At 40.0% G+C, this 27319-nt stretch overlaps 1 protein-coding gene across 2 annotated transcripts in view; it reads left to right on the top strand.

Annotated features, from left to right (window-relative positions):
* CDH18 (cadherin 18) overlaps positions 1 to 27319 on the top strand; it is a 3071238-nt gene that overhangs the window by 443780 nt on the left and 2600139 nt on the right. For both annotated transcript variants that reach the window (XM_044065283.1, XM_044065285.1), the window contains exon 2: positions 23525 to 23654. The gene's annotated coding sequence lies outside the window, so the exon portion shown is untranslated. The remainder of the gene's footprint in view (positions 1 to 23524; positions 23655 to 27319) is intronic.

Here is a 27319-nt window from a genome sequence, read left to right as displayed (position 1 = left end):
ATTTTTACACTCTCCCCCACATATAAGCTGGAGGGCATTATCTGTATTTGTCAGAAACACCATCACCTCATGTGAAATTATCCATGACCTTAATTTGGAACTCCTGGAGATCTAAATCACCATTAAAAAAATCAGCTGCTACTCTGTTGCTAGCCACAGATCTCCATCAATACCTCCCAGTGATCAAGAAATGTACCTTACCACCACTGAGTGTTTAAATATCAAATGGTTTACTATTATATATGTGACCACCACATTATTGTCAGACAATTGCATGAACCTCATAAGGTGAAACAAATTACTGTACCACACAGAATGTCACCGATCCCTTTCTCGAACTGATGTTTAAATCACGGGATGTATTTTGTGCATTGGAGCATACCATCGGATGTCAAAACTGGCCATGTAATGTTGAATTCGTACATTACTGTATGGATTTGACAATTTGGCTACCAGTCAACTCAATTTTCGCTTATTAGTGTCAACATTACTGCGTTTCACACATGTGCATGTCGATATTATGACAGTAAACCAAATCAAACATCTTCTTGCTAGGGAGTACATTCATATAAACATTGAGTGGCATACCTACACATTTAAAAAAATGGATATGCTTGGCATTCCCTAGACTTTTTAACATTAGCACAAATTGTAAAAACTACTCATGAAAATCTCCTATACCCTTGACTTGGCCATTACAAAACTAGCTCCCACCTGTACCCTGCTTTGCATCTTTTCATCCCTAGTGAAATCTAACCATAAGTCACCTTCTCTGTCAGGTGTAGTGGTACCACCCCATCACCAAACCACCTTTAGAGACTTTTCCAGGGCAAATCTACTTCAGCTTGTACAAGACCTAGACAAAAATTCCCAATAATTCCTCAAAATGGTCACAACTAAGAGGGCTGCCGCATTCAATTCCAATTTGTAGCAAAATTCCAACAGCTGTGTAGATAATTCAGCACCCATTCACCCTAATACAATTATAAATTCAGGAAGAAATCTCTTTGGTGGAACTACCTTATTAATAAACTATACAAAAAAATAAGGAACATAATGGCAAATTGCAAAAACAAAAATCTCCCTCCCTTACCTTGAGACCACAATGAAACATGCCATAAAGGAACTTTAGAGCATAACTAGAAAATGAAAAGCAGTCTGAGCTTAAGGTTGCTCTACATAACAAAGGAAATTGCAAATCTGTCTTCATTTGTGTCAAAATAAGGAATAATATCCAACAATATACCAGGCTCATGTATAATATTACACATTCTGATTTCAAGGATATAGCCAATATATTTGGAGACAAATGTAATGATAACTTCCCACACCACTCCACAAAGTTATCCATGAAGAGTATTGCAAAACAAAATAAATATCTTCACATCTGAACATACACAAAGATTTTGTTTATGCAAAAGGTCTTAACATATTAAAATGCTAACAAATACCCAAAGTAGACATATGTTATTCTAATTGTATGGTCAAAGAGACAACATGGGCAGACAAAAAAAAAATCAAACATCAAAAAGCACAACAGAGGCTTGCTATTTTACAGGGTCAGTTGTAACGTCTGCATTAGCAGTACAGTGTCAGGAATCAGGAAATATGTTAAATGATGTTTATGCACATAAAACCACTACCGGCAATTGTTACCCAGAAATGATTTCAAAGCTATGTCCCTTGCTAATAGAGGCTGGCAAACTTTAGCACAGTGTTATTAAGCTAACTGCCCTTCCAACAGATTGCTGTCTATACTCAAACTGCAAGACTGCATTTATTCCACTGCAGAATCAAAAGAGAATATATTCAAAACAGCTTGTATGACAGCAGTCAGAAAAAAAGAAAACGAGAGAGAGACAGAGAAGGTTAGAACATGTATTTGTAATAAATGGAAGTTCTGAACAACATCCTGACATTTGAGAAGACACAAAGATAAAAACATCACAAAATCTAATTATAGCAGAAGCAGGTAGCAAAACTTTGTGTACACATATTGCAGAAAAAAAGTTAAAATTATAATATATAACAACTGTACATACCTTCTGCATTTAGAAATTATTCTTCACTCAACAATCAACTTCCTTCTCACAGCCCAACCCTTATCCATCACCCTATTCATGTTAGTACAATTCAAATCAGGGCTGAACAGTTGTGCAGAACATAGTGCCCCACTCTTACATCTGTCATTTCAATGGCCACTTAAGTTATTTTTTTCATTTGTTGTTTATAAAACCTTCATCTAGTTATACTGTGAAATTCCTATCCCATATATTCTAACTTTCTATACTATACCTTCTCATCCTATCTTACATCACATGCTCCAAACACTAATGACAAACATCACAATCTAAAGCTCCAAAGTGTATGAGAAGGCAAAATATATTGTACGGCAGCCACTGAGCAAGTTAGTCAATCCTGCAGCCGGTCCAGAATCTTAAAATAATGATTTGGTGAAGAAAGAAGCACTTCTAAGCCATTTAAACCCAGCACACAGTCTGAGTGTGGCACAGATACAAAAACACAGGATTCAGCCAACAGAAGCAGCATACTTTTCAACATCTTTGCTAAAGAATTCTGGGTAAAGTCAAAAAGAATGGGGGAAAACTTGGGACATTATTTTAAAATATTATTGTACGCCACTTAACAAAAGTTGTTAAGATGACAAGTTTAACATGAACATTTTCTGAACAATAAGTATGAGATTATAATGTAAGACAATACTGGTTTACTGTAATCCCTAATTATTTACTGGAAAATTAAAAAAAAAATTAGGATGGGGTAGGACAAAAATATGAGGTAAAATCAAGTTCTTTTTAAAAGTATGAATAGCAGAGATGGAGAAGAAATGGACCATTAGTTATCCAAAATAATAATGACAAACAAATCTGAGCAGCAATAGTGAATTCACCAACTTACAACAGCAGGGAATACAATTCTGATTTTTTTAAAGATGCTGGCTTAGAAAACATACTTGCCAGCTTTAATGCTTGTACTCTTCTGAACTTTAGCAGGGACTACAAAGTTTACGCAAATTACAGTATCAAGACTGCATCAAGGATTAAGAGAAAACCCCAAAAGAAAACCAGGAAGTCGCTTTCATGTTTTGTGGCTTTGCCACCTTCCAGGGAAGATTGACACCTTTTAATCAGACAATTAACACCTTCCATACAAAATCGGGAGGAAACAATAATAAAATGAAAATACCTGATGAGTTGTAAATTGCAGTGCAGTCTCAAGTCATGATGTTTTCATCCAATACACAACCGTTTTTTCTTTCCTTGATACAACTAAGGTGGTTCCTCCTGGGTCCTAGGGCATGCCATGTTGCTACCCCCATTCACATTATTTGTACTGTAATGTGTACAGTGTGTATGCTTCCTGATGTCCTTGCCATCTATGTCAAGCAAAGTTCTTCATTAACACTCTTCAAGAAAAATCTTGATGAGTGGATGGGAAATATGAAATACACCCCGGGGATCACTTCTGTGTCTCTGCTCGACAGTGGCACAGGAAAATAACTTTCTTGAGTGGCGTAAGCCAGAGAACCTTGTTGGCTAGGCTTACGTAGTACCTTGGGCCAATAGCCTAGGACCTACCTATGAACCTATGAACCTATGCCACCTTCAACTACCATGATGAAATTTGAAAATCTCTTAGCTATAAATCAAGTACATGAAAAGTACGAACAGCATCTGAGTTACTATCTGACATTATTGCTAATGATATTAGATGTCAGGAATAAAGACTGCAATAAAAATTGAAGCATATCTGAGAATTAAGCTGAGCTTTTCCTTAGCAATTATACTTTTGGCTCATCAACGTAAAGCAATCCTATTTTCTAAAAATGTGTAAGAAAGATTTAAGATTGAAGTGTCTTTGCTATATTTTAAAATGCAATTTCCTACAACTGTCATGCATAAAGGAAGTATAAATAATATTTTCAAAAGTGCCTCACCATTTCCATTGAGTTTTAAACACCTTTATTAAATTATCACTTAAGACGTACACATACATTAATAGAAAAAAGCATATTGACATTTTTCATTTCCATTCATTATACATTATATGTATGTTTTCTTTCTTTTTAAGAATTATAATTCACTCCAACATTACATAAACTGCTTAATCACTTCCTTCACTTAAACTTTTCTCCTCTTTCTGAACATTAGTCTGCATATAATATTCCCTGAAATAGCATTTATTTCTATGTAATGTGCTCATTCCCTTCTCAAAAAATTCCTCCTCCAGTTCTTTTTTGTTCGTTACAGTATTTGGCACTTAGTTTGTTTAGATTTTGCTTTCCATTTTCTAGTAAGTAGATTTTGCTGCCAGAAGCATTTGTCTGACTGTGTCAGTGAAGGGGGAAGAACTTGAAGAATATGTTTAATGATGCAAAATGTCCTTTTCTTTTCAAACAAAAAAGTGTTTGCGTGCATCTTTATGCTTGTGAATACTTTTCTGTGTGAAACGAAAAATGTGTTTTGAAGCCTTTAAAAAAAAAAGAAGATATTGCTTTAGAACGTGGAATACCAAATGTAGTAAGCCATGTTTACAATATTAATATTCATGAGAGGGCAGGGATGGTTACATCATGCTGGGTTCTAGCTCTAATAATGCTGGATTAGCATAGGTAAGTAATTTTAAATTAGTGAAGTAATTGCCAAACTGAGAAAATAACAGCTTGGGAGAGAACTACATCATTATTTTTTCCACCCATCCACCATAGACCTTATGGCTCAACTGGCATGGAAGGACCTCAATGTGGTGGAACTCATTCCCAAAAAAGTGGACCACATCTAGGCTGTGCCTAAAGACAGGAAACACTGAAGCAAGGGTCCACCAGTAGATGGGCCGGTGTTAGCAGGAGCCACTATGAAAGGACTGTCAGAGGAGATTTCATCTTTTCACCTTTCTAACAGAAACTATAGGGTAATGGACACATTTGAGAAGCAGGCCTACATATCAGCAACTTTTATCCTTAGATCACTGAATTAGTTTGCACACCTAACCACATTTCAGAGAGACTTGACCAAAGAGATTATCAAGTACCTCTTTGGAGTGTCGCCTGCGTCTGTTCAGAGAAAGGTGGACTCCCAGCTTTCCACCGTACAGTCCATCTTATCTTAAATGTGGCCATTTTCTTGCTCTCCGATGCAGCTGATAACACAGACAAAGCAGCGGGCACTGGCATTACCATGTGCTGCCACTCCTGCATGCGTTTTTGTGATTTTGAGGAAGGCGTTAAGTCATTGTTTGTGAATACCCCCTATGATAGCTCAACTTTATTTGGACCTAAGATTAAAGCCACACTCAACAGGAGTCAGCAGGATTGTAGGACTCTATGCAGTGGAAGTCTGCTTGTCAACTGTGCAAAGAACTTTCTCTAGGAACCAGAGCTCGGGGAAGAACATGTGATCCCCTAAGTCAAAGAGTTCTTACCATGACTCCCCAGGTGATAGACCTCCCCATGTCAGCGAGAAGTAACTCTAATGGATGACAACCTAGAGGCAGAGGTTGCCCACATAACTGGGTTTTTCACAGTCCTTTTACTAAAAATGCCTATCAGTGCTCTTGAACCATTGCTTGACTGCTGCAATCTGCAGGTTGTTGGTGGGGCGCCTATCTGTGCATCCTCAAGCCTGACATGGATTAACTTCAGATTTCCGGGTGCTAAAGACAAATTCCAGAGGATATTCAATTCCCTTTTTCCTTCCACCTCAGAAAAAGAAGACAGTCCCTGATATTCCACACAGTCAGTAGGGCTTAGCAGCCATAGAAATTCAAAGCTGCAAGAAAAAAGAATCCTCCCACTGGTCCCCCAAGACAGTCAGAATCTGGAGTCTATTCAAGGTTCTTTTTAGTTCCAAAGAAAATAGGGGACTCAGACCCATTTTGGATTTTGGTCACTTAAACCAACTTGTGAAACAGACAAAATTCCAGATGGTCATAATTCAGTCCATTTTACCTCTGCAAAGGAAGGAAGACTGATTGTGCTCCATAGATCTTTAAGACATCTACCATCATATTAAGGTAGTAAAGCAATCCTGGAAGTTTCTCCACTTCCAGCTGGAAGCCAATCAATGCCAATTCAGAGTACTGGCTTTCTGTCTTACCACAGCCCCTGTGGTATTCACCAAGGTCATGGCAGTAGTACAAGTATACCTGAGTCTGCTGGGGATCCAAGTTTTCCTGTACCTTGACAACTGGCTCCTAACTGCTACCTCAAGCCATCTACTACTGTGTCACTGGGACAAAGCGCTCTAATTGTTACTGGATTTAGTGATAACTGTGAATCTATCAAACTGACACCTGACTGTGTCCCAGAGTATAGAGTTTATAGGATGCCACCTAGATACTAGCCTGTAGATAATCAGTCTTCTCCATTCCAGAGTCCAGTCACTTCACCTCACAGCCATTCAAGTACTACATCACCCATCACCAACAGTGAGGTATTTTAGGCCTCAATGCATCTTTGATACTAATGGTTCCTCTAAACATATACTACATGAGAGTGTTGCAATGCATTTTAGTAGTACAATGGTCACAATCCATCTATGCTTTGCATTCAAAGATTCAAATTACGAAAGTCTGCAGAAAACACATTGCTTGGTGCATAACATCCCCAACTGTAACCAAGTGTTGCTCCTTTCAAGTCAGACTCATTGATTGCAATAATAATCAATGACACCTCCCTTCTAGGCTGGGGAGGCACTTCAAAGGGAGAATGGTCCATAGTACATGGTCATCACTAGAAGTCAATCTTTACATCAATAACTTGGAGATGAGGGTGGTCCTACTAGAATTACAGGTAATCCAGGACCTCCTCCCTAATGGTGTGATTTTCAAAAAGGGGACAACATGGTGATAATATGGTACATCAATAAGCATGGGGGAAGACATTCTTATCCTCTATGTTGAGAGGCCATGAAAGTTTGGCAATGGAATAACCACAGCACCGAACTGCAGACAAAATTTACACTAAAAAAAAAAACACAAACTGCAGATGTCGATACACTTACAACATGAAATTTATTGTATAATTGCTTTCATCCTTAAAATCATACTGGACTTCCTCAGATACATGTGGTCGCTATTTAAAAATCTTTATGTACTAAAAACAATGCTGCCACCTAGTGAATAAAAATGTAAAAGACAGCTTACAGTAAAAATAACCAGCAACACATAAAAATCTAGCATAGATATTTAATAGGTTCATAGCTTCATAGGTGTGTACTAGGCTAATGGGCCTGGGGTCTTTACAGTCCTAGCCATAGGATTACCCTGGCATCGTGCAACATGACCTTAGTTCCAGGTGCCTCTGTCGAGTAGAACCACTGAAGTTATCCCCGTGGTGAGTTTTCTATTTCCCATCCACTCATCAAGATTTCTCTTGAAGAGGGTCAGTGAGGTGCTCTGCTTGACATGCATGGGAAGTCTATTCCATAGCATGGGCAGTCTCTGGGTTATGAACCTGTCCCACCAGTATGTTCTGTTGATTATGGTAATGAGGTTGAGGTCTCTGGAGTGTGTGGTGTGGAGGGATTGGGGTTTCTTTAGATGTAGCATTTCTAACAGAGCTGGGTCAGACATGGCATTATAAGTCAACTAGAGATCGCCTCTAAGTAGGTGATATGAGACAGAGAATAGTTGGAGTGTTTTGAGTCCATCCATATAGGACAAATGTTTAAGGCATATGATACTCTTTGTAAGGTACTTTTGTGGCATCTCCAGTTGTTGCAGGTGTCTAGTGAGGTGCATGCCAAATGGGACATTGTACTCGATGATTGGCCTAATGAGGTAAGAGTACAGGGAGACAATGACCTCCTTCTTCCTTCCTGGATCCAAAACCCTTAGTAATGAGATGTGCCACATAGAAGGACTTTCTGACCACAGTGGCAATGTAGTGATCAAAAGAGAGTTTGCTGTCATTCTGTGTTCCCAGATCTCTTAAAACACCTTCTGTGTTCAGTGGACTACCATCAATGTGGTAATTCATGGGAACCGTGTTTTTCCCAAAGGGGATGATGACACATTTTTTGGCATTGAGCTTAAGGCCATGGATTTTCTTCGTGTTTCACTGTTGCAGTCATCACCTGTGGGTTATCCCTGCTGTGGTAGCCCTCGGCCAGCCCGAATACCAGAGTCAGTGTTTTTCTGCATCAGCTGCAGTCACCTGTAGACTGACATCAGGTCATCATTGCTATAAAGCAAGGCAGCTGACACTATTGCATCAGTCTTTCTTGCTGTGGAGCCCATAGCAAAAGCAGTTCACAAGTCTGCTGGTCGGTTGCTACCAGAGCTCAGATCTCAGCTGAAAACATCTAAAGCTAACTACCCCATGGGGGATCTCTTATTCTTGCACTAACCGATGTCCGAAAAAGTTAACAGTTGCCTCACCTGTGGAAAACAGATCCCACACCGAGACTTCCATTCATACTGCATCACTTGTTTATGCCCTGACCACAACATCACCCATTGCCAGTTCTGTGCACTCTTTAATGCGAGAACCATTCATCGTAGAGCTATTTTTGTGGACAGGTATTTTCATCCTCCATCTTCACAAATGGAATCTGTCAGCCAACAATCCATAGAGCCTCTGAAAAAATGTAGGGATAAAGATAGAGACAGACCACATAAGGTTAAGCCTTCTGATGACTCTTCTGCTAAGCAGGGCATCAGTTCTCTGGAATTCAGAGAATGCTTTTACAGCCCCTGATGCCCGAGGCGATAGCTATGCAGACTTCTAACGAGACCCTTTCGGAGTCCAGTATGCCACAGAAATCTTTTTTGCCTTCAGAACCTTTGGTTGACTCTCCCTCGGTTGTGTCTGCAACCGCGATGGAGGCACCGGCTTCCGAGGAGATCTTTCGCACTACCGATTCTAGTCAGAAACCGACATCTTCACACCTGGCTACTGTTTCTCTTAGACTGATAAATACGCTAAGGCCCAGGAGCCAGGCCATCCTGGAAAAATCTACTGCTAGCCACCATCTTACTCCCGCTCCTCCACCCCAGGCACAAATGCTTAAGATGGTGGAGGATCATATTTTCCTTATCAGGAGCAGTCAAGCCCCAACTTCTAAAAGGAAAAGACACCCTTCTCCCAAACTATTGACAGAGCAAGATTCTGAGGAATCTGATTATTCAGATTTTGAAGAGGAACAGCAACCTCTGACTGCTTTTGAGGATTAGGATAAAGAGGAATCCATCCCTACTGCCTCCCCAGCAGAAGACCTCTCCTTTGTGGAAATCTTCCACACCCTCAGGGAACATTTCCAATGGGAATCTCAGGATTTCCCTCAGTCTAAGAAAAGTCTAAGAGAATTTCTAGACCTGCCCCAGCACAAAGCCCTGGCCACCCCCCCCCCCTATTTTAGAAGTGGTAGATGATGTTTTCTATGAATCCAGTTTAGCCTCTGATGCCCTCCCACCTGCTCACAGTAAACCTGACAGGTATTACAGAGTACCAGACTCTCACAAATACCTGTACAGAAATCCTGCTGCAGACCTGAAGGTCATTACACAGGGAACTAAAGGAGTCAGGGTTAGTTTTGCAAATAATCCTACACCTTCTGATAAGGATGCCAGAGCTCTGGACAGATGGGGTACAAAAGTTTAACCTCTGCAACCTTAGCTATCAGAACTGTCAGTTGCATATGTTAAAATATCATCAGCACACTTTGGAACTATTAAAGCAAAAGAGTTCTACCTTTCCTGACTGTGCCAGTTCAAAGGAGTTAGATTTATTGTACTGTACTTGTCAAGTGGCAAAGCGCTCTTTACACTGTGGATATGATGCACTAGAAGCCTCTAGCAGGGCAGCAAGCAGTGTCTGGATCTGTCACTAGGACACATGCATGGTTGAAGGAACATCCTCTACCTGATCATGTCAAGTCTAAATTAATTGATGCACCCTTGGATAAAGACGGCTTGTTTGGAGAAAAAGCAGAAGAGGTGCTTAAAAAGATGGAAGACAAAGCAAAATCTATGCAAACAGTAAAAGATTGCTTTCAGGTTCAACCTCCTAGATTCAGCAGGAATTTTCCCTCTAAGTAATGTTCCTTTCCTGTCCCTAGCAGACAGGGGCAAGCTAAGCCCCACAAAGACAGGAAACTCAGGTCCCTATCCCAGGGACAACAAAGAACCAAAAGTAGATCACTTCCGCCTTTAAGGCAGGGAGTTCTAAGCCATCCCTCTATGGAAAAAACTCATAATGGCTCCCACTCCCCCTCTCTGCCCTCCTTTTTTCCACCAAAAGCTCGGAGGAAGGCTGTCCCTCTGCAAAGAAAAGTGGCTGTCTGTAACAAAGGATCAATGGGTTTTAAAGATCATTTTTCAGGGATTCAAATTCACTTTCAACAAGCTCCCTATTCCCAGAAGGTACCCAGACTTGCCTCCAAACCAGTGGGCAGAGGCATTAAAACAAGTCCAATCTCTCTTATCCCAGGGGGCAGTGGAACCTGTTCCCACAGATCAAACAGGCAAAGGCTTTTATTCCAGGCTATTCCTTGTTCCCAGAAAGAAGGGCACTTGGCGCCCCACCCTGGATCTGTCCATTCTGAACACCTCCCTGGTGGTCTCCAAATTCAAAATGCTAACCTTGCACAGCTACTGCCTGTGCTGACAAAAAATACTGGTTAGTGACCCTGGAATTAAAAGATGCCTACCGCCACATCCCTATAAGGGAGTCCTGCAGGAAATTCTTGCATTTCAGAACAGGCTCACAGCACTTTCAGTTCTCTGCTCTTCCTTTTGGCTTATCTGCTGCTTCCAGGGTTTTCACCAAATGTTTGTCCCTGGCCATAGCATTTTGCAGACAGAGAAATATACAGATTTACCTTTATTTGGATGACTGCCTCATTCAGGCAGACTGCAAAGAAAACCTTCTCCAGGACCTCCACTTTGTCAAAACTATCCTATCTTCCTTGGAGTTCACCATCAATGAGAAGAAAAAAAAAGCAAACACCCTCCAGGAGGATCATTTTCCTGGGAGCACTGCTGGACACAGAATCCCAAATGGGCTTCCTATCCCCAGAAAAGCAGAAAAGCCTCTCTACTTTACTCAGCTGGCATCCAAAAGTCACCTCACAGAGAGGAAGTTCCTGCAAGCCTTGGGGTACATGGCATCTTGCATCCTTCTAATCCTTCTGGCCAGGCTTCACATGAGGAAGTGGTATCTAAAGAACCTTTGGTGTCAACACTCACAGCCTCTAGAGACCTCTCTCCCTCTGATCCCCTGTATACGGGCTGAGTCTCTCTTGTGGGCAGGGGCCTATGCCAAGAACCAGGGTCTCCCCTTCATCATCCACCATACTGGGCAGACCATCACCACCGATGCCTCAGACATTGCTTGGGGCACCCACTTAGCAGGCAGGTGTTCCCAAGGTCTTTGGGATGCCCAACACCTTCCATTACATTTCAACCAGAAGGAAATGATGCCAATGCAAAAGGCTCTGACATCCTTCCAATCCCATCTCAGGCCAGGGGCTCTCCTTATCAAAACAGACAACACCACAGTAATGTGGTACATCAACAAGCAGGGAGGGACACAATCTTACCCCCTGTGCAGGCTAGCCATGAACCTCTGGCTGACTGCCTCCTCCATGGGATTACACCTAATAGCCCAATACCTACCAGGGATCAACAACACCTAGGCAGATATTGGGCTATTAGGTGCAATCCCATGGAGGAGGCAGTCAGCCAGAGATTCATGGTATTACACCTAATAGTCCAATAGCTACCAGGGATCGACAACACCCTGGCAGATCACTTAAGCAGACACTTACTGGACCCCATGAATGGCAGCTCCACAAAAAGATCTATTTGCAAGTCACTCAAGTGTGGAGAAATCCAGAGGTGGAGCTTTTTGCTTCACACCTCAACCACCAGCTAAAGAAATTCTGTACAAGGGAGTATCACCACCTAGCATGGAATGTGGATACCTTGAACTTCCCCTGGAACGCCCTCTTCATAAATGTATTTGCCCCTCTGCCTCTTATTCCCAAGGTACTCATCAAGATAAGGGAGGAGGGACCCAAGGCCACACTTATTGTTCCAGATTGGCCCAGACAACATTGGTACCCCTTGCTGTGCAGCCTGACATCTCAGCCGCCTAGGCAGCTTCCCCAGATCCCAAACATCTTGATTCATGCAGGGGGGGAAATGCTGCACCCACACATGTAGACTCTCAAACTATCAGCATGGCTGATACCCCCAAGGTAAGCATGGGGCTTCTGCTAAGCAAGCAGGTCCAAGACATTATCACAGAGGCCAGAAGGGCCAACACCAGAAAATCTTACACAGGGAAATGGAAAAGATTCTATGCCTGGAGCCAGTCAGGAGGGTCCAGTTCCTCACAACTTTCTGTCCCTCTTATCCTGGACTATCTAGCAGAATTACTCAATAGTGGCCTCTCCTTCTCTTCTGTTAAAATCCATGCCTCAGCCATTTCAGCTCATTTTAATACAGACCAGCCCCTGTTCTTTCATCCTTTGAGTACACAATTCCTCAGAGGGGCTTCTAATATCAGACCTCCCAGAAGGCCTCCCATGCCAGCCTGGGACCTAAATTATGTTTTGGAAAAACTAACTTTACCACTCTTAGAACCTGTTGCTTCAACAGAACTGAAATACCACTCCTGGAAGACTGATTTTTTGCTAGCTATTACCTCAGCCAGAAGGGTTTCCTGAACTTCAGGCACTGATGGCCATTGAGCCCTTCATAATTTTCCATGCAGACAGGGTCTCCCTGAGGACTAACCCCTCCTTTATGCCCAAGGTGGTATCTAATGTGACTCTCAACTAGGCCATGCATCTGCCCACCTTCTTCCCTAACCCTCAAAACAAAGGGAAATAATTCTGCACTCTTTAGATGTACACAGACAGCTCAGATACTACCTGGACCATACTAAACCCTTCAAAAAAATGGACCAACTTCTTGTCAGTTTTGCCCAAGGGCAGAGGGGAAGCCCATTTCCAAGCAGACTATTTCGAAATGGATATCAGACTGTATCCATTTCTGGCACAGATTTCATGGGAAACCTCACCCTAAGTCTATTCGTACCCATTACACTAGGGCAGCCTCCCCTTCCACAGCATTCCTCAGAAGAGTTCTTACCAGGGAATTCTTGGAAGCTGCCACCTGGACCTTGGTTCACAACTTTACGAAACATTACCACCTTCCTCTTTCCTCTAAGGCTAGGGCAGGGTTTGCATCTGCAATTCTGCAGGACTTGCTTACCCAGGCCTAGGTCTCTATCTAATCCACCCCTCTCCTCAACTTTGGGAATCCTACCACAGGTGATGACTGCAACAGTGAAACATGAAGAAAATAGTACAGTTGTGTACACTTACCATAAATGTATATGTTCAAGGGTATTCACTGTTGCAGTCCTGGTTTCCCTCCCTCCTTCCCCTTATATCCTCTTTCAGTAGGGAGACATAAGCTTCTTGGGGTGGTTGTTAACCACCAGGACCACTTTCCCATATTTCCTAGGGTTTCTGATTGGTTAGGGCAAGAAAAACTAATGTAATTGTGTCAGCTGCCTTGCTTTATAGCACTGACGACCTGACGTCAGTCTACAGGTGACTGCAGCTGATGCAAAAAAACATTGACTCTGGTATTCAGGCCAACCGAGGGCTACCACAGCAAGGATAACCCACAAGTGATGGCTGCAACAGTGAATACACTCGAACATCTACATTTATGGTAAATGTACACAACTATACTTTCTGACACCAGTCAGTGGTCTCACTGAGGCCGTTCTGTAGGATGTCAACATCACTTGGGGAGTTAATAATAGCTCCCAGCTTGCAATCATCTGCAAACTTTGTCCACCAGAGTCCCTTCGTGTTGGCCTGGACTTCAGTATATTCCAAACAGGAGAGGACACAGGACTGAACCCTGTGGGACTCCACTTGTGACTAGTCGGCAGTTTGACTTGGAGTCAGCTACTTTTACACTGTGGGTTCTATCTGTGAGCCAGTTTACAACCCACCTAGTGATATAGGGGTTGATGCCTATCTTAGTGAGTTTTTCTATGATTCCTGAGGGGGGAACAGTATCAAAGGCCTTGGCCAGATCAAGGTATGCTGTATGAACCACCTTGCCTTCATCCACAGCTCTGTTGACTGACTCAAAGAAGTCGACCAATTTGAGCAGGCATGATTTACCGCTCACAAAAAACAAACTGTGTGGGATCCAGAGTTTGGAGATTCCCTATATTCTTGTTTATAAGGTCCATGATGATGTGATCCATAGCTTTCCGTATCAGACTCATCAGGCTAATGGGGCAATAGTTCCAAGGATCTGTAGTCGCTCCTCCTTTGTGGAGAGGGATAACTGTAGCAGTGCATCATTCGGTAGGGACAGAGCCTGAGGTGAGGCTATGATTGAACAGGGCACACAGGTGCGGTGCCAGTTCACTCTGTAGTTCATGTAGAACACTTCCAGGGATATTGTCATGTCCCATAGAAGCTGTATTCTTGGCCTTGGACAGTGCTGTTTTAACCTGTCAGCTGTAATACTGGGTGCCTGGCAAACTACTGGTGTTGTGATTAGTCCTTTTGGGGGAGGGGTAAAGTTGGCACTGAATCAGTTGGCCAGTATATTGGCAATATCCATTGTTCCATTATAGGAGTTACCATTGTGCAGTAGCTCAAAGCAGATATGGGTATTGCCGTGTAGATTCTTTACATAGCTATACAAGGCCTTGTGTTTGTCTTTACTATCTGCTGCAATTCTGTTTTCATAGCTAGCTTTAAAGGATTTGATGAAGGATCTCAACTTTTTGTTGAGACTGATAAAGGAGTTTTTCCAGTCTTGGGACTTCACCTTATTCCGCATCAGTTTCCTCCTTCTGTTGTAGAGTTTGTTTATGGCAGGGGACCACCAGATTGGCTTCCTTTTTTTGGAGGAGAACATCTTGGTTCTCTTAGGTATGGCGAGATCCATACATTTGTGTATGTGTTTGTATAGTGCATTGGTGTATGATTCGGCAGTCATGCAACTATTCTCCACGTGCCGTGAAGTTAACCAACTCTATTTTTGGGAGTCCAAAGTTAGCTCTGGAGAAGTTTTTCATGGTGGTTACCTTTGCCGTGGTGGTGGGTGGGTTTGGGAGGGATGTGGATTTCCAAGGTGATTAGTTTGTGGTTGGATCTAACCAGGGAGGAGCTGACTATTTTTGTAAAGCAATGGTCGCCCATGTTAGTAATGACGAGGTCAGGGAAGTTGCTATCTCTAGTGGGGTTAAGAATGAGCTGGTCCAGGGCATTGGAATTAATGAACACCAGAAAACGCTGGGCAAGTGTATTGGTACATGAGTAGTTTTCCCAGTCAATGGAGGGGCAGTTTAAGTCGCCTAGTTTGGTTGGACACTAATATTCTCCAGGGTGCTTAGAAACATGGAGTGTGAGTCTTGGGACATGGTTGGTGACCTAGAGCAGGCTACAACTTGAATTGGTGTCTTACCCAATGTTAACTGCACCTGAAGTATCTCTGGTGTGTTATGTTGGGCTACCAGTCTGGAGGTGTGCACATTCTTTATGAATATAGAAACACCACCACCTTTGGAGCTATCTCTGGCAAAGTATCAAAGTCTGTTAATCATGTCATCCCAGGCAGACAGATACTAGATCCCCTTAGAATGACACCAGAAACTTAGCCAATTGTTGAAATCAATCATTTTCTGCATGTACTGTGGTATCATTCTTGGTATTGAAGGATGCTGCTCAGGGCTAGGGTCATACCCACCTTGGCTACATAATCCAAGACCTCCTCCATGTCTTTTTTCAAGTAGTCCAGGGAGGTACATCTCAGGTCATTTACACCCACATGTACAATGACTGAGTCATATTTGTACCCTGTTGTTGAGGGACCTAAGTGCATGCATTATGTGGTGGATCCTGACTCCTGACAGGCAGCTGACTCTTACTTTCTCCTTATTCAACCAGTGAGTAGGACATCAGTGTGCCTAACTATCGAGTCACCTAAGATTAGTGTGTTGGGCATGCTGTTTTGCCTTAAAGGCTTTGATTGAGTGGCAAACTGTTTAGGAGAGTTATGTGTCTTGTGATTAGTGTTGTGTTGTGGTGGTCAAGTGCATTTCTGTTTTGGAGGTCTCTGCTGTTTAGGTAGATTTGTATTGAGAACCTCCGTGAAGGTGGGTGTTTGGTTTGTATTTTTATGTGAAGGCAGTGCTGGTGTGTGCTCTGGAGGGCTTTGTGTTCCATGTGGTGTGGTGCAAGTGTTGACCTTCTCCTCTGACCAGCTATTCCGGTCTTTGCTAGAGAGTGCGTGGCTTCCAGTTTGGATATATAAATGCATCTGTCGCAAGTCTGAGTGTTGGGAGAGGGTTGTCAGTGTACATGAGGCAGTTGCTACATTGCCTCAGGATGCCCAAGTTCACCAAGTTAATAGGAGAAAGCACAGGATACTGACCTTTAGACATGCCTGGAGGGGTGGGCATTAATAATATTTACTGGATCTGTTTCCTTGTAGAATGTTTAGTGCTGGTAGCACTTTTGTGTGCTACAATAATTGCTACAAGAAGTCTGGTAAAGTGCTAGACTAATAAGCTAGTAAAAGTGCAGGAGAGGAGAGAACTGGTAGATCTAAGGGAAAAATTGAAGAGTAGACTTTGGCACCACTCAGAAGCTTGCAAATAGTCCTGGATACAGCAAGTTTTTATCTGGACTAGACTAGTTACTGGAAAGGCAAGAAAAAAAGTGCAAATGGGGGCTTTTAAACCAGAATATTGAGAGAGATGGAAAAACTGTCTAAACGGCCAATAAACTACAATTTCTGAGCCAGAAACCACTCCTCTTGTGGTAGATTGGCTACCTAGTGCTTACCACTCCTACTGACAGCTAGAAGGCTTCCCTCCAATACAGAAAGGCTTGTGGGGCTCAGAAGCTTACAAACATTCCTGGATACAGCAAATCTGTATCTGGACTAGACTAGTTACAGGAAAGGCAGGAAACAAACTTAGAATTTTTTTTTTTCAGAAAGGCAGCTAAAACAGCACTAAAAACAATTTAAGTGCAGTGCAAGCTAGCACACTCGAGTGTGTAGCAATATTAGAGCAAATACAGTTTAAGTAAATGCAATTTATTCAAACTGCATTCTGAACTGAATTCAATTATTGTTTTATTCAACTCTGAACAGTTAAAAAGTGTTAAAATGTATACTTATCTGCTGAGAAGCACAGTTAGTCAGAACACTAGGAGATTCTAGCAATTTTTTTAAGTAAAGTGGAAAGGGAGAACGCAGGAACAGAAGATAATTCAAGGTTAAGAATCTAAGTAGGTTGGCCTTCTCAAATGTTCTCCCTGTATTAGGTAGAATGAGCTATTGACACTAGACTGGGAGGAGTGTCCCAAATCAAATTTAAACTATTGCAGCTACTAGCTGTAGCCACTAAATTAAAGTTTTAAAGAGATAAAGAAGCAAGGAGACTCTAGACAATGCTTTTAACTCCCAAACAAATCAGTTATATGATACCTGACTAGAACACAGAAACTACAAAAAAATGCACAGAATAGCACAGATAGAGCACTCACAAACAGAAAATACAACTCTCAGTATGAAAAATCAGTTTACAGTTAATTAATTCAGTAAAACTCCAATTAGAGTAATGAAACAGTATCTAGCAATGAAAAATAAAGTTAAAACAGTATAAAACAGTACATAAATGCAGTGAAACAGTAATAAAAAGCTTTATAACAGTGCACAATGTAGTAGATTAGCTGTATAGCACTATAGAAATAAACACAGTATCAGACTTTAGACCTGTACATTAAATATTTTGAAGTAGAATATTTCAAGCAGATAAGGGATGTAGCCATTGGCAGCCTCTATATTTGCTAACATTATTTTGTGGTGGTTGGAGATCAATTCTGTATTTCCCTCTGCATATAGTGCAGTATTAGGAGCTGCCTATGTTTTTTGGATAATGTGTTTATTATTTGGTCTGGCAACACCACTGAACTTGATGAAGTTTCATAGTATTTAAAAACATCTATCCTATTTTTAACATTTAACGGCTAGTACAATAGGTTAACCACTGATTTTTTTGACAACAATTTCAAAATATGTTGAACAGGGATGTTTTATGTACACTATGTTTAGAAAATCAACATACTCTACAGCTTATAACATTTTACCAACAATCATCCCATTTGGCAGAAGACAAATGTGGTCAAAACGCAATTTGTAAAGTTATCCCAGTTGGTATCTACAGATAACATATTTGATTATGAAGTTAAGACTTTAATAAGGGTGTTTCATGAGAGATATTACCCATTGAGTTTCATAGAGGGATTGGTTGCCAGTGTTGTCAAAAAATAAAAGGTCGATCTAAACAAATATTAAAATATGGGTTGGACATTGTCAGGTCTTCTTCCCCTGATAGTACTCCCAGCATGAGTATAGTAAAGCACAAGGGTTATATGGGAAACTGGGACAGAATACCACTGTGGTTTGCAAAAAGGGTGTTAACTTAAAGAATATCTTTGAAAAGCTTACTCCCAGAAAATAGGAGAGACACATGACTGCAAAAGGCATGTTTAAATGTGGAGCATGCAGCCGATGTAGATTCTTACAGGAGGGCTCCAGATTCTCTGTGGGTAATTACCCCAGAACCATTTACCCTAATGGGATATCAATTGCAATACCCCAGGTGTGGTATACCTGGCCCAGTACTGTACCTGCCCAGTATTTTATATTGGGAAGACAGTAAATGCAGTAGGACAAAGGATTTACTAACATGACTACATGATTAGGAAAAGGGATACCAGTGATGCTTTAGCTAAACCTTGTATAAGTTGTATAGATTTAAAAAAAATGTGTTCCAGATATCGGTGAAAGTTGCCCCATTTGAGAGAGGTGGTGATTGGGAAACATACCTCAAAAGATGGGAATCACATTGGCAGATTTTGTTAAATGCAATAAATCCCCCTGGTATTAATGATAAAGTTTACATCAGCAGTTTATTAATGTACAAAAGGACTAAAGTTTGATATAGTATTTATTTCTATAGTTTCTTAAGTACCTATGTTAAATGTATATGTGTTGCTCATTGTTTTTATGGTAAGCTGTCTTTTATACTTTCAAATACTAAATGGCAGCATTGTTTTTAGTATATAAATGTTTTTAAGTGGCTGTCACATGCATATGAGGAAATGCAGTATAATTTAAAGGACAAAAGCAGATATACAAATAAGTGTACTGGCATCATACCTCTCAACTTCTCAGAGCAAGAAATCTGGACAAAGCCATAGATAAAACAAAAGCAGCTACACGGACCACCAGGCTAGATATAAAGCTTTAATATAAAATGTGAGGACTTTCAGGATCCACCCTTCTTCAGACATATTGCAATTAAAACACCAAGTTAAACTACAATGTCCAGAAAGCATCAGGAACTAATAAACTGGTCTCCGCTTCTTAAGAACAGGCTTTAAGGGTATCATTGCATTTAGACCAGGGCTTCTATCTGCACCTAGTCTAATAATCCATTGTACCTCACAATACTTTGTTTGATTTACAATGTCTCCCCCTCTAACATTTCCCCTCACTATTTGCAAAGCCATAAAAGTAAAATAATGCTCTGGATGTGTACTGACATGTTGATAAGGTGTATTGTGCACATTTTGTAAGCGTATAGCTGATAAATGTTTCAATACCCTGTCAAGTTTACAGTTGTTTTTTCCTATGTAAAATGATACACAGGACTGGCACCGAGTATAATGATGAAATATACAGACAGAAAAATGGTGTAGCTATGGGGACTGCTATGGCCCCCAGCTAGGCAAATATAGTCCTGTTGAACTGGGAAAAAGAAATTATTTCAGAATCAGTTTTTGCAAAACATATCATCATGTACAGACATCTTACTGATGATTTGTTTTTTATTTGGGAGGGTTCTGAAAAATAACTCTTAGATTTTATTAAACATGTGAATGAATCCACACGTTTCGGTTGGCATTTAATTATAGGAAGGACAACTTTAATTTTTTGGACCTGAATATGTACAGATCTAAAAATGCTTTAAAAATTAAGATTTATAAAAAGGAAGTGCAAAGTAACAGCTATCTCCACTACAACGGCATGCATAAGGTTAGCCTAAAAAAATAGCGAAGGGACAATTCACTAGAATAAGCAGGTTAACAGATTCGGCAGTATTTTTTGAAAAAAAATGTGCAGAACTCAAGAGGAAATTTCAAGAAAGAGGGTACCACAAGGACCTCATTAGCAATTCCTGGATGGAAGTAAAAAATGTAAGGGAATGTAGCAAATGTAAATAGCAAGTCAAACGAAAATGAAAAGGATTTTTCCTTAGCTTGTATTTTAGACAATTCAATAGATGAAAGTAAAATCAAAAGAATAATCAAGAATAATTGGAGATTCTTAATGAATTTTCAAGAAATTAAAAATTTTATAGGGGAAGGCCCTGTCTTTGTCTCTAAAAGAGGAAAGCGTTTAAAAGACTTTTTTAAGAAAAGGAATTTAAGATCAAGTATGCCTGATGTGCTGGAAGTGGGGATAAAAAGATGTAACAGTTGTAAGTTATGTCAATATATGAAATAAGTTAAGAATTTTGAAGTGACAGCAAGAAACTTTGAAATTAGGTTGAATAATTTGAATAATTGCAGGTCCAAATATGTGGTACACATCACTCTGTTTGAATTATGTCAAGCATTTTATATAGGAAGAACCATTAGAGAATCCTACATGCCAGTGAATGAACATATAAGAGCAGTAGACAAGATTGATGTATGCAATGCCTTGGCAAAACATGTTAAGCAAAAACTTTTGTTAGAAAACAATAAGGCGTGCTTCAGATTTGTAATAGTTGATGAAGTCAATGGTTTTGATCATAGGTTTGATGCAGAAGGTGAACTGGATTAGAAAGAATATTGCTGGCAAATTAGGCTGAATGCATGTGTATATCCTGGTTTAAATGACAGGGAAAACTTTAAAGTTGTTCTTAGAAGGAAAGGGTTAAGGCATTAAGTGCATTGCGTCACATGTTACTGTTATTAAGTATATTGCGTCAAATGTTACTGTTATTAAGTATTTAAATAAGTTTGTTCATTATACAACATGGACTGAAGAAGTTCCATGAAGGGAATGAAAGAGCTTACCAGTTGGATTTTTATGTAATAAAGGGATTTTGTGTTTTTAGCTGTTCATTTTTTATTAAATTTAATCTTTTTATCAGGAACAACCATCAGAAATGGATCAATTGTTGCTATCTGTGAAGTGTTACGTTTTTGTGATGGCAAAAATCCTGCCTTGTGTTTGTCAAATATTGTAAAATATCTGCTGCAAAAATTTTCTTCCCTGAGCTTGACAAATGCACGCCATCCTGTCTGAACACGTGTGCCCAACATTAGGCTCGGATGTTCTACACATTTCCATTTTTTAAAAGAGGGCATTTTTTCATGTAGGTATTTCTATATATGACTTGTGAAAAATACATGCTAATACCAGAACATGTGATACTATCTAATAGGGCTGTAAGTTCCCTACTAACAGTCAGAGAGTCCTTGTAGATGAGATAATTTGTACCAACATGAATAAAAACATGTTCAATTTTGATTTCTTCCTTTTCACCTGACCCTTGCCTCTTTTTTCTACCTTGTCTTTTGGAAAAAAAAAATCTTGCCTTTTTCTGGCCCAGGAAGACTGAAGGTTTTCTGATAGAAATATAACTGTAATCTGTGTGTTACATAACAAGGCAGTGTCCTTTTTGATATGTATTATCTTAACTTTATAGACATTTGTCAGTTTCTTTTCCTTCTTGCTATTTGTTGTGAATTTCTTCCTTTCTTTACTTTTTTATTTCCTTCAGAACACTCTGAATCCTCAGATTGCTGAGTACTTGTATCCAGAATTCCAAAATTGTCAGATGCATTGTCGTGTTTTGCAGGGGTTGAGTGATCTTTACAAGCAGTAGTCACATCCATTCTTGTGTGTTCAGTTTGCTCTTTGCCTAACATTATCTTTCCAGTTCAGTCATTAATATATGTGACAGGAGGTTTCTAAGCTGTGTCAGTTGCACAAGTGCAATCATTATCAGTGAGTCTAGATGAACATGGCTGACAACTCAACATGATATTCGCAAGTTAAGTCTTAGAGGGCTGGTACCTGTGGGTGCTGATATGGATGATCATGTCAAGGGAGTTGCAGTACATGCAACCCAGCACAGTACCATGTGAAGATGGCATTTATATATGACTGACAAATGAATAGGGTATCTGCAAATTACTTGGTTAACTGGTTATGTGTTTAATAAAGCTTTGGTCACAATGACAATATGTGTATGTGTCTTCTCTTGGCACAAGGCATAGAAAAATGGATTTTGTTGGCAGAATCATTTGTCTGACTGTGCAAGGAAGGAGAGAATCTTTAGGCTTTATGTATCTGGGGGATATATATATATATATATATATATATATATATATATATATATATATATGGGTGTTAGCTGTTTAATTTGCCAGTTTTTCAAGTAACAGTGCCAACCTCCCTCCCATCTTGTCTTAACTGCGGTTGTCAGGTGGCCTACCCTTCCTTATCACCCCCCGATTTCCTGGGCCAGTCAGTGGTTGTTTGGTGGGGGAATGAGCAGTAGACTACAGAGGGCTGGTGCCTGTGAGCACTAGTATGGATACACATGTTAGGGGGTAGTGGACACTACATGACCTGGTGTCATCTGATGATAGTATTTGAACATGGCTGATAAATGAAGATGGTATTTGCAAGTTAGGTCTTGGGGAGCTGATGCCTGTAGGTGTCATTCAGATGAGCATGTTGGGGAATGGCAATAGATGCAACCTGGACTAGTAACTTCTGGTGATGTTATTTGAACATGGCTGACAATTGAACATAGCATTTTCAAATTAGGTGGTTAACTGTTTATGTATTTAATAAATCCTTGGTTGCAATGCCAATAAGTGTATGTGTCTTTTCTTAGCACAAGACTCAAGTCATTGCTTTTGGGCTACCAACAGCAGTAAACTTGGGAAGCCCTTTCTATGTCTAGGCAATTCAGATCCTATGTCCCAGCTGAAAAGAACAATGTTCTTAGTTACAACATTTTTGCCACTTCAATATGTTGGCAGAGTACTGTGTTCAGAATTTTTGAAATCTCCCAGCTTGTTACATTCCCAGTAGCATGTTCCCATTGTTTTTATATCATTGGGCCAAAATTATGATATGCTGTTATCTGTTTGAAATAATGCATATATCAAATCAAATTAAAATGATTTGACAATATACGGCTGTCTAGTATCAGTTGACATGAATAAATACTTGGAATCAAAATTTGTTTAATTTTGGTTGTTTTTCCCAAATGTTCGCCTTTATGAAATTAACAAGATAAATTAACTACCTTTGTCTACTTTATATACTTTAAGGTAGATGGGCTATTCAAATTTGAAAAAAAGTTACAGATATATTTTAAGATCATGAATTAAATTGGAATTTGTTTTTATTTATTTATTTTTTGCTTTAGGTTTTCTACATCCTACTTAATGGACGAAGTAAGCATAACATCTGAATGCTGTTGAGAAGGCTGAATGAAATACTCTGAGAGGCGTCACTTTGAACTGATATGTGTTCTCTGCTGGCAGGAAATATCTGAGGTAAGAATCACTGATAAACATAAAAGCAATGTGCCATTGTACACTAGACTATTAGACAGATTTATTTGCAAAAGTTTAGTATTGCATGTCACAAGATTACTGTTAAATGTATGCTTACACCAACAGAAAAATAATTAGGAAAGTAGAAATTATAGTAAAAGTTCTGTAGAAATCTGAAGTAAGGAGAAAAGAACAGAACCTCTGTTTTCTACAAAATATATTATGAGGAAAAGATAGCAAATTGTGATCTGATACTGATGAACTCTAGCCGCAGGATGATTTAAGACTGATGTAAAGGATGTTAACAGACCTTGACATATCAAATTTTCCCATGTTAAAAAATCTCTTTCCTTATTCCCACTAAATACTTAACAACTGAGAGAAAAATAGCTGTTTCTTGATAAGAAGGAAATTGGTTGTTCAATTAAATAGAATCAGATTACAGCAAGAGAAACCTACTATTCCTAGGTGTGCATCTTTTATCTACAATTTATATAGAACTTAATTCTTTATTTTTATGCTTTTTCTTATTTCTTGTTTGATATTTTGACTTCTAATTCATGCTTATTTCAAATAATTTATCTTAATAACTTTGGCTTTCTTTGCAGTATACAGTACTTAACCCCACAACTGGTCCCTACTTGTAGATATTTGTACATCTGCCCATTGTAACTTTTTTCCCATTTCCTTGAGGTCGACCTCTTGAAATCAGTTTCTCATCTCTTTTTCTCCAAAATACTAGCCCAGGCATTCCTGTTGCGAAGGGTGGCAGTTTCCCAGTTCAGGCTGTCTGGCCAAAAGAGAAGGCAATAAAAAAAGTCTGTATAAGACAGACATTTCAAGTCCCTTGTAAAGGTTGTAAACGGATATCTGTAGATATTGATAAGGCTAATGAGGCAGGTTCACTTCTGTACCCTATTACAGTCCTTAATTAGAAGTAATTCTTAAAGTTGGTACATGTTATGAGTGAACTACTAATCGTTGCTACTGCATGCCATGAAAGAATGCTGTGAACCACTTACAGAGAAAGAAGTAGCACCCCTGCGTGGCTACTACACTGATGAATGTTCTTCTTGATTATATCAGCCACTCATGGTTATTGTGGCATCAGTGGTCCCAGTAAACATGAAAGAAGTCAAGTATTCCATCCTTCTAATAAATGCTGATTATGTACAGAAACTCCTAAGGCACACAACACTTTTCCTGTGGACGTCTTTACAGAGGGATCATATGCTACAATGTCTATTCTAAAATCAGAGAAATCAGAGAATTAATGCTTTTATGGAAGCTAGTAAGGGAAAAGTTTGTATCTCTTATTTTATTCATAAAGATATTAAACAACTTGGCATAGATGCTTATATTTTAAGACCTACTTAATAAAGTATAGAACACTGACAAGGAATTTCTTGATGGTAATTGCAAAGAAAGGCTCAGAGGTCAGGTTTCATGGCTTATACCATGGGTAACCTGATGGTTAGTATCATGAGTATCATGGTGGGGCAGAGGTGATAGTGAAGGCTGCAGGCTTTAAATGGAGATACATTGCAGTACTGGCTCTGCACTACTGCATTTTTCAGAGAATAAATACACATCTTGCATGGACCCTGACTCTGTGACATAGAGAATTGAAGCCCTGACTTCAGTGTATTCAACCTGTGCCCAAATTGCTTCATGGGTTTATGAGGGACTGGCTGTTGAAGGATAAACTTGGGTGAGCAATAATCTGTTTGACCCACAGTATTCGGCACATTTACTTCTGACTAACTGCATCCTCTGTCTACACTGGCTGTATAGGCCTATGCTGAGAATGCAGAGTTCTTGTCAGTAGAGCTGGGGGAAGGTGGAGAATATGTAACAGCACGCATGCCTCCTCATCAGGATTAGCAAGCAGTTGCAAGTCCGGGAGGGAAGCTTACACCATTCAATTAGACTAGAAGCTGAGTTATTCCCTGACACCAAACTCAAATGAGATAGTGAACAAATTGACTCCTTTCCAGTTTGGAAAAAAATCATTCATAAGGCTCTCACCTATCCCAGGAACACATGAATTTTGACCTTGAAGACACTAATGGACTGAGCTGGTGTAGGTGGATGTGCAGGTCCCACCCAGAAAGTGAACTGGGAGGAAGAAAGCAAAAAAAAAAAATCCTTTATGGATTTGCTCTCTCTTGGCTGCTGTTGCAAGCTGCCAAAATCTCTAAAATGTATGAGGGAAATGGTATAGATTTACAAGTAGTGGGAGTGAAATTTTACCTTCTCAGCAGTCCTTCCCCTGAATGTTGAATAGTCATTGGGAGATCTTGAGTTATGTTAAAAACCACAACCTCAGCAAAAAAAAAAAAAAAAAAAAAATTGGTCTGCGCAAGGGTAGATCACATCAGGTCCCATCTCCACTCATTCAGTTAAAATGGCAGTGAATATGGCACACCAGCAATTATGGAGGTACTTATTCCAATCTCCAGTGCAAAGTGTCCACTAGACAGCTTTCAATATAAACAGATTCTTGTCAAACATTCTTATTCGAGGGCAGTCTAGCTGACTGAGAGAGAGAGAGAGAGAGAGCAATGATTTCTTGATGCATAGCAAATGGCTTCTCACTCCTTCCACAGAGAAGATGATATTCAAATGTATGGGGCAAGACATGTAGAAAAGTCTTTCCCTGTTCCACATAGAAACCAAGTATCAAAAATTCTCTCTTTTTCATTTCAGCAACTGCAAGAGCAATACTGCCTTGACTTGAGAAAGGAGCAAATGACCAGAGTTATAATCACTTTTGCAAAATCTTTTATTGATTGTTTTCTTAAGGCAAAAGACTGCAATGCAGCAGCCAGTCTAATTTCTTATGCTGGTCAGTAACGTTTACTTTTCCATTGTATATAAAGACTCCCCACCCCCTTTTCACACCTTATTACAAATCCTTCTCAACTTATCTATGGGAAAGAGATGACACAAGAATGCTTAGAGCAGGAGTATGGTGCGAACAGAGGACCATTTGTAGTACTTAAATTCTATGGGGTCTATATTATAACATCGAATTTTATAAAGTTCGAATGTTATAATATCGAACCAGTTTTGTCGAACACTGAAAACAGCAAAGGTGCAGGACACCAAATTCTTTCCCAGGGAAAGAATTTGGTGGGCCGTTGCTGTGGCTTCGCTGTTTTCAGCGTTCGATATGTTGGAGCGTTATGGGTCGGGTTCAGGTAAGTGAGTGATTGCGTGTAGGTTAGGGTTAGGGGGCGGGTTAGGTGAGTTAGGGTTAGGGAGCAGGTCAGGTAAGTGTGCGGTTGTGTGTAGGTTAGGGTTAGGGGGTGGGTTAGGTGAGTTAGGATTAAGGCGAGGGTGAGGTGAGTGTGCGATAGGATAGTGACGGACCTTAGGGTTAGGGTCGGGTTTAAGTAAGTGGATAGCTAGTAGTGTATGTAAAGTTTAGTTTAGGTTTAAGTGTAGGATTTTAAGTGTATGTGTGTGGATTGCTGTTTTTTGTGTGTGTTTGTGTTGTGTGTATGTTTCTCGGAATAGCGATTTTTTTTCCCTGTGAAAGAAATCGCTATTCTGACTGTTCGATGTTTGCAGATTTCGAAGTTTGGGGTTCAGTGTTATAACATTCGATCTTTGTAGATTTCAGTGTTATAATATAGACCCAATTCTATGCCCTTAGACTA

This window comes from Protopterus annectens, chromosome 3.part0, assembly GCF_019279795.1.
Source record: "Protopterus annectens isolate FY-2018-M chromosome 3.part0, PAN1.0, whole genome shotgun sequence".
In the NCBI taxonomy this organism is placed as follows: Eukaryota; Metazoa; Chordata; order Ceratodontiformes; family Protopteridae; genus Protopterus; species Protopterus annectens.
Note: the sequence above shows the minus strand (reverse complement) of the source record. Positions and strands in the feature narration are given on the sequence as shown.